The following is a 7,939-nucleotide window of genomic DNA, read 5'->3' on the forward strand; positions in this document are numbered from 1 at the left end:
GAGACCTGGCCTCCCCTTTATTCAGGACTCTGGGTCTTTATTTTTAATTTTTTAAATTTTTATTGGAGTATAGTTGATTTACAATGTTGTATTAGTTTCAGATGTACAGCAAAGTGAATCAGTTATACATATACATATATCCACTCTTTTTTTTTAAGATTCTTTTCCCATATAAGCCATTACAGAATATTGAGTAGAGTTCCCTGTGTTATACAGGAGGTTCTTATTTGTTATCTATTTTATGTACAGTAGTGTGTATACGTCAGTCCCAATATCTCAATTTATCCCTCCCCTGCCTATCCCCTGGTAACCATAAGTTTGTTTTCTACATCCGTGACTCTACTTCTATTTTGTAAATAAATTCATTTATACCCTTTTTTTTAGATTCCACATATAAGCGATATCATATGATATTTGTCTTTCTGTGTCTGACTTACTTCGCTCAGTATGACAATTTCTGGGTCCATCCATGTTGTCGCAAATGGCATTATTTTGTTCTTTTTTATGGCTGAGTAATATTCCATTGTATATATGTACCACAGCTTCTTTATCCATTCCTCTTGATGGACATTTAGGTCGCTTCCATGTCCTGGCTATTGTAAATAGTGCTGAAAAAGATACATGTACCCCAAGGATTCTGGGTCTTTAAACTGGCCCAGTCTGGGAATTGATCGAAGGACATTGACTCTTTTTTTCTTGATTCAATTAAACTTTTGTTCACTTGATTTAGAACTCTTTCACTTATATGGATCAAGTAAGAATTTGGTAGACTTCCTATTTCTTTCATTTCTAGGAACCATGATCAATTAACCAGTGCCACTGTTCTCTGTGGCAGACTCTTCTGATTGCGGCTTTGACTCTGCTGTCCATTATGCTGAGCATGGCCCACCTTGCCTTTGGTGATTAAGTACTGCCTCTTAGCTCTGCTACCTCTTGATCCAGTTTACCCCCATTGCATTGAGACTTCCCACTTCTGTAGCAGCAGTTCCCCCTGTAATTCCTGACCTCCAGAGAAGAGCCATCACAGAGCTCTTCAAGGCTGCTGGGGCTCCCTTACAAACTCATATCTCACAGTCATGGCGAAAGGTGTGTCCTCTGAACACTCCCAGGGTGGGTGAGCAGGTCTGAAATGATAAATCCATACCACATTCCAATCTCTCCAAGTCTTTGGATCCCTTTCTCTCTCTCTGAGTAAATGGTCTCTTCTCTGATACAGATACCTCGTGTTTCTGTCAAGATAAACACATATAGATGGAAAACTTAGCAGTGACCTGGTGAGCTGAGTGGGAAAAACTTGGAGGTATTTTTCTCTGAGAAGACCTTCACATGTCCCAGACCATGGAGCCCCACAGGAGGGAGAGAGAGAATACCTCACACAGAGTCCCAGGTGCTCCTGGAGTGCCTGAGGGGAGTTAGCCAGATGAGGAGATGCTCACGGATGTGGGCCCTCTGGTCAGGCCTGACACAGTCAGTCTGGAGGGTTCCCCCGTTGGGGGTTTCTGTTTTCCTTGAAAATGTCCTATGCCGTGAGATCTTCTGTGCTTTTGACTTGAAGGGAACTTGGGCCATGGTGACAAGATCCCAGTGCAAGGAGGTAGGAGGTGGAGGATGTGGATGACCTGGGCTCACACGATGGAGTTGGGGGAAGTGCCTATTGAAAAGTCATCCTGTTTAGATGAGTGCATGAGAACGTCATGCAGTTGAGAATGAGGGATGCGGACAAAAAGGGAGACCCATTTGCAGATGAGAGAGGGCCCTCTGTCTCCCCCCAAGCAGAGGAGGAAGTCTGGCAGAGGAGAGCCTAGTCTGAAGAAGGGCGCCACTACCCCCCAGGTATCTGGGAACAGAAGACAGTCAGGGGTTTTGCGTCAGAGTCAGCCCAGCTTGGACCCCAGTCATGATGCCCAAAATAGCCTCTGCAGGGAGAAAGGTGCTGAGGCTCCTCGGCAGGTCCATTAATGGGGAAAGAGCAGGGAGAAGGAAATCTGCAGTGTTTGCACTTACAGGAGACTCACCCGTACCCCATTCAGATGGGATGCATGTCTCAGCACCGCCCTCCCTAGGAGGTGTGCGCTGGGACATCACTTCTCATGAGAGCAGGATTGTTTTTAAACAAAGGCACGTCTATCATTTTGTCTAAGGATGGTGGTTAGTTACTCTCCTCCCCAAATCATCCTGTCTCCATGCTCAGGCTACTTGAGGACATTTTTGGGTCGAGTGAGTCTAGCAGTTCCCACGGGGGTTGTGTGTGGGTGTGTGGTGTGTGGGTGTGTGAGAGATACCTTTATGTGTCCTGATGTCACCCTCTGGTTCAGATTAGTGCTCTGGACATCAACTGCCGGGCAGAGATGGGCTGACTCTTGCCTGCAAGGCAGGCAGTGCAGGACTGTGGCCACCCTGGGCATATTCTGCAGCACAGTAGAACTCTGGTAGGACCGGATGGGCCACATTCCCTTGGTCTTACACTTCAAAATGGTTAAAGTGGTGAATATTAGGTTATGTGAATTTTACCTCAAAAACAAAACATTGGGTTTCCCTGCCGATGCAGGGGACATGGGCTCGTGCCCCGGTCCGGGAAGATCCCACATACTGCGGAGCGGCTGGTCCCGTGAGCCATGGCCGCTGAGCCTGCGCGTCCGGAGCCTGTGCTCCGCAACGGGAGAGGCCACAACGGTGAGAGGTCCGCGTACCGCAAAAAATAAACAACAAAAAAAACCCCAAAAAACATTTAGGAGAGGATCCTACACCTTACCTTGTATAAAACTGGCACCAATACACTGCTGTGGGTGTATGTGGATGTCCGTTTCTTCACACCCTAAGCACTCCCATAGTAATTATGTGGGAGCTGAAGCAGGTGTCCACCCATTCATCCATCTTTCCTTCCTTTCCTCATGCTCTGAACACTTTATAGCCATTTTTCTGTGCCAGACCCTTGAGTAGGAGTGATGGCCCCATTGAGAAGCACATCTAGGCTCAGCCTGCCTGTCTCTCGGGTGCTCGGGGATCCACAGGACACATGATGTGAATAGAGGAACTGCTCCTGAACACGTTGTTACAGCACAAAGGAGAAGAGAGTCGGAGGCGGGAGTTCAGAGGGGGTCCCTACTGTCCAACTTTGGAGGCTGGGATGAACTGTGGCAGACGGCCAGTGAGCCTGGCTGTAAAAGGGGAAGGAGCAGGTTGATGGAGAAAGGGGAAGAGGGCACCCCAGGCGGGGACTGTGTAAGCAGATACGGGGAGACAGGAGCAAGTCTTGATGGACCAAGAGTTACGAGGGGGCAGTGCATGTGGAAAGGGGGTGATGAGGATCAGGTGAGAGGGAGTTCTTGGGGAAAGGTGAGATGAAACATGAAGTGTTGGCGTGTTTTATAGGTATCTTTTCCCCCAGAGCCTGGGCTGAAGAGGCCAGGAGGGCTCAGGACACTGGAAGGGGCTAAGAAGAAGTTATGTTCATGATGTGTCTACCACCTCTGGTTGCTTCCTCCTGCTCATCTTTGTGTGGGCATCAGCTGGCCCCGTTTTCTTTTTTTTTTTTTTTCATCTTTATTGGAGTATAGTTGCTTTACAGTGTTGTGTTAGTTCCTGCTGTACAAGAAAATGAATCAGCTCTATGTATCTATATATCCCCATATCTCCTGCCTGGCCCTGTTTTCCTGTGTCCCTTCCTGCATTTGCAAAGGAAAAAAGGCTGGGAGCTGTCCATGGTCTCTTGGTCCTCAGCGCGGTGAGGACAGCCCAGAGCTGCCCTCCCTGGGCAAGAGCGCTTGGGAATGTCATCCTTTCCTGTTAATATTCTCCCCACCACATTCTGCCACCAAAACGTCTCTTTCCCAGGAAATAGGGATGGGAGTTGGGATAATTTAGACATAATATTTTCCTGTGTGCCCCAGGAAAGAATGGACTCAGAGTTACAGGTGAATTTCTTCTAAGAGAAAATGGCCCTGAGCAAAAAAAAAAAAAAAAAAAAAAAAAAAGGAGGGCAAGGGTCCTCTTTATTCAGATCACTTCCAGGTGATCCTGGGGAGGTCACAGACCTGTCTACTTTCCCAGGAAGTCCCTTACTCCCCAAAGAGAAGGCAAAAAAAACCCCTGGAGATAAATGTTAAAGATTTAGAATTTTTTCTCAACTGGCGATGGCACTGACCGCCACTCAGAGAGCATTAGAAAATGTAGGGGCGGGCCATAGTTTGGCTCTATCTGTGACTTGACGGGCCTTCCAGAGCTTAGAACGTGGGGACAAGATTTTAAAATGCGGTAAAAGGCTCAGGACTGTCCCACAAAACAAGGGATTTCCCACCCAGCACGCTAGCATGTCAGCTCTTCAAAGGAAATGAATCCGTTAATGTTCTTTATAGTCCATATCTTCAACTGACACAGTATACATTTATTTACTTGTTTATCTTCTGTCTCCACAACTCCATGAGAGAAGTGACTTTGCTTTATTTGCAGCTGTATTTTCTGACTCTATAATTAGGGAAAACCATGAGATTCATGTTTAAACAGTGTTCAAAGATGCTTTGAACAAAAAGAACAGAACATGAAAAGTGCCCAAAGGACCTCTTACCTGGTTTCTGATCTGCTGTATTATGCCTGAAATATTATTTTGTATTTATTGAAATGGCACTTTGCTACATATAAGGTTTATCTATCTCTAATTTTTTCATTCATTATTATCTTCATCGTTTAGATTTAGCCTTTAAAAAACATTTGTCTAGTTCAGTGGTTCTCAATGGTGTTGATTTTTCCTCCTAGAGATTTTTTCTTTTTTTTTTTTGCGGTACGCGGGCCTCTCACTGTTGTGGCCTCTCCCGTTGTGGAGCACAGGCTCCAGACGCGCAGGCTCAGCGGCCATGGCTCACGGGCCTAGTTGCTCCACGGCTGTGGGATCTTTCCAGACCAGGGCTCGAACCCGTGTCCCCTGCATTAGCAGGCAGATTCTCAACCACTGTGCCACCAGGGAAGCCCTCGGTCCCTATTTTATTTTAGAAAGCTGTGCAACTTTTTTTTTTTTTTTTTTTTTTGCGGTACGCGGGCCTGTCACCGTTGTGGCCTCTCCCGTTGCGGAGCACAGGCTCCGGACGCACAGGCTCAGCGGCCATGGCTCATGGGCCCAGCTGCTCTGCGGCATGTGGGATCTTCCCGGACCGGGGCACGAACCCGTGTCCCCTGCATCGGCAGGCGGACTCTCAACCACTGCACCACCAGGGAAGCCCTTTTTTTTTTTTTGCGGTACTTGGGCCTCTCACAGTGTGGCCTCTCCCGTTGCGGAGCACAGGCTCTGGACGCGCAGGCTCAGCGGCCATGGCTCACGGGCATAGCCGCTCCGCGGCATGTGGGATCTTCCCGAACCGGGGCATGAACCCGTGTCCCCTGCATCGGCAGGCGGACTCTCAACCACTGCGCCACCAGGGAAGCCCACCTTCTCCTTTGTTGACCAGTCAGAGTGAACATCCCAGGAGCCCACAGGAGAGAGCTGTGTACAGGTGTCGGTGCAGGAGTAGTAGGTGCCAATGGTCTGGGCCACCTGCCCTTGTCTAATCCTGGACGTACCACTTCCATTCGTCGTGAATGCTGCCCTCCCCACCTGACCTTAATTTGCGGGATGTAATAGAATGAAGGACATGATGCCAAGTTCTGGCTAACTGGTCACATTACATCCCATGTCTGTCTCCTGAGGCTTAGGAGCAGATTAGGAGCTGTTTTGCTACTGCTGTAGAGCCATGGCCTTGCTGCATGGAATTCTCTCCTTAGGTTCTGCCAGAAGCCCCACAAAGTACCATTCATCCTCTTACATGGAGTTTATGGAGATTTATGTGCAGTAACTTGTCCTATACTCTGGAGGGTGGTCCAGCAGCCCTCAGACTGTTGGAGCCCTAAGAGCTCCATAGATGTGGCAGGTCCCTGAATGGTCACAGACGAGGATGCCCCACAGACCATGGAACCCTCACACACTGCTTAAGTTGCTGATAACTAGAGCTGAACCTTGCCACTGGCATCATTCTCACCAATGGATGTTACAGTCATCTTTGATGTCATTGTCACTGATCAATATTAGTAGTATTCCTCTACTGCCCTTTGGAACGTATGTGTCATACTAGGCACTCAGAATACTTGCCACTTCTTGTTCATCAGGTCTGATTACCTTGTGGTTATCAGTATAGTGGGCCAGGACTGATGGACTGTTCTGCCGGTTGTCCAGATCTCTTGGGACTACACTGGGAGGGAGCCTGAGACTGTGGACGCAATGCCGTTGTGCCTCCATGTAAACACGCACTGCTGCTTGCCTACCTACGCCAAACAGTAAAATATTTTAATAGTTAACACTGGAAGTGACTTGCCTGTAAAGAGCCTTTCTTTTGAAAGGGCTCTTTCAAAACTGAAAGATTTTTTTTCATTTTTATTGGCGTATAGTTGATTTACAATGTTGTGTTAGTTTCAGGTGTACAGCAAAGTGAATCAGTTATACATATACATATATCCACTCTTTTATTTTTAGATTCTTTTCCCACTCTTTTTAAAATAAATTTGATTAGAGTAAAAGAGCTCTAAGGAGCAGATTAGTTGGCCAAAGCTAGGTTCAATTAAGATGAAATTTAACCACACACTTACTGTGTCAAGACAGAGTCCCTTCTCTGAGTATGGAGGTTCCTTGTCAAATGGAGAAAAGTCTCATTTTGTCACATGCTTTTACTAACTAAACTGCTTTTAAGCTTCCATCATATACATTTTTACTCTCTAGGCTTAAGGAAGTAATCTCATGAAAAAGGATTTTGTTTGCTTGCTCGGTTCATTTCAAAGGAGAGAATGTTCCTTTAGGAAACACAGGCCACATGTTCTTCACCTCACTCCAAATAACATCAGTGCATTTTCTCTTTTGTTGTTCTCCAAAGAGCTTGTACAAAAAGCCAGAAATACTTTAGTATGTAAGATGACTTTCATGACTTATCACCTTCCTTAAAAAAAACTTCAGGAGGCTTCCCTGGTGGCACAGTGGTTGAGAATCTGCCTGCTAATTCAGGGGACACGGGTTCGAGCCCTGGTCTGGGAGGATCCCACATGCCGCGGAGCAGTTGGGCCCGTGAGCCACAACTACTGAGCCTGCACATCTGGAGCCTGTGCTCTGCAACAAGAGAGGCCCGTGCACCGTGATGAAGAGTGGCCCCCGCTTGCCACAACTAGAGAAAGCCCTCGCACAGAAACGAAGACCCAACACAGCAAAAATAAATAAATTAATTAATAAACTCCTACCCCCAACATCTTAAAAAAAAAACAAAAAACTTCAGGGCTTCCCTGGTGGCGCAGTGGTTGGGAGTCCGCCTGCCGATGCAGGGGACATGGGTTCGTACCCCGGTGTGGGAAGATCCCACATGCCGCAGAGCGGCTGGGCCCGTGAGCCATGGCCGCTGAGCCTGTGCGTCTGGAGCCTGTGCTCCGCGGCGGGAGAGGCCACTGCAGTGAGAGGCCTGCGTACCGCAAAAAAAAATAAAACATAAAAAAAATAATAAAAATACATACTTAGTGTTTACCTGGTCGAAAAAGAAGCTTTTTTAAAAAAATAAACAATTGAGGTCTTAATGCTGAAGTCTTTAGAAATTTACGTTTGGCTGACGTGCATACTATTGGCAATAGCATGTATGGCTGCTGCGACAGATTACCACAAATTTAGCAGATTCACAGCACAGATTCATCCTCCAACAGTCAGCGGTCTTGACATCTCCAGTAGGTTTCTCTGGCCTGAAATCAGTGTCTGCAGGGTCACGTTCCTTTCTGCTGCTCTTGGAGACAATTGGATTCCTTGCCTTTCCAGCTGCTGGAGGCTCTCCTCATCCCTTGGCTCATGGCCCCTCACTACATCCATCACCTTTTCTCCCTCTGGTCCATCCTCACATCACCTTCTTCCTTCTTGTACTCAAATCTCTCTCTGTCTACTCCCAGTATA

Source organism: Mesoplodon densirostris, chromosome 19 (genome assembly GCF_025265405.1).
Source record: "Mesoplodon densirostris isolate mMesDen1 chromosome 19, mMesDen1 primary haplotype, whole genome shotgun sequence".
NCBI lineage: Eukaryota > Metazoa > Chordata > Mammalia > Artiodactyla > Ziphiidae > Mesoplodon > Mesoplodon densirostris.